This window comes from Coenobita brevimanus, chromosome 28, assembly GCF_032717465.1.
Source record: "Coenobita brevimanus isolate Jiangsu-jjx chromosome 28, ASM3271746v2, whole genome shotgun sequence".
Taxonomy (NCBI): domain Eukaryota; kingdom Metazoa; phylum Arthropoda; class Malacostraca; order Decapoda; family Coenobitidae; genus Coenobita; species Coenobita brevimanus.
Window position 1 is genome coordinate 11203811 of NC_136981.1, and position 1047 is coordinate 11204857.

The following is a 1047-nucleotide window of genomic DNA, read 5'->3' on the forward strand; positions in this document are numbered from 1 at the left end:
ATACCATCATCACAACACCACCACACCGCCATCATCTTACCATCATCATACCACCACCACTACACCAACACCACCACCATAACACCACCACCACGCACGACCATTACACCACCACCATCACGCCAACACCATCACACCATCACACCACCACCATCACACACCACCATCACACCATCATCCAACAACCATCACATCACCTTTACATCACTGCCATCACACCAACGCTACCACGCCATCACCACCAAACCATCACCATCACACCACCACCACACCACCACCACTACACCATCACACCACATCACCACCCTAATACCACCACCACACACCACCATCACACCACCACCACCACGCCAACACCACCACACCATCACCACACCACCATAGTCACAACATCACCATCACCATCTTACCACCATCATAACACCACCTTCACATCATTACTATTACACCAAGACTATCACACCATCACCACCACATCATCACCATCACACCACCACCATCACCACAACATCACCATCACACCAGCACCACACCACCACACGTCGCACCATCAGACCACCACACATCACCACCATCACACCACTATACCACCACACCACTCCATCGATCCACCACCATACCATCACAGACCACCACACACCACCGCATCACGCCACCACATTACATCACTACTATCACACCACCACCATTACACAGCCACATTACACCATCATCACATCACCACATTACATCACTGCCATCACACCATCACCTACATCACACACCACTATGTCACACCGCCACCATCACACCACCACGTTACACTACAGTCCACCACATCACACCACCATCACCCTCTCACATCATCACCATCACGCCACCTTCACACCATCACAACACCACCACATACCAACACCGTCACCCTTTCACACCACCACCGTCACACCACCGCCACCACCTTCACCCCACCATCACACCCCACTGTCACCCCACCACACCACTATCATCACACCACCACCATCACACCACCATTTCTCTACCATCTCACTGCCACCAATCACCGGTGAC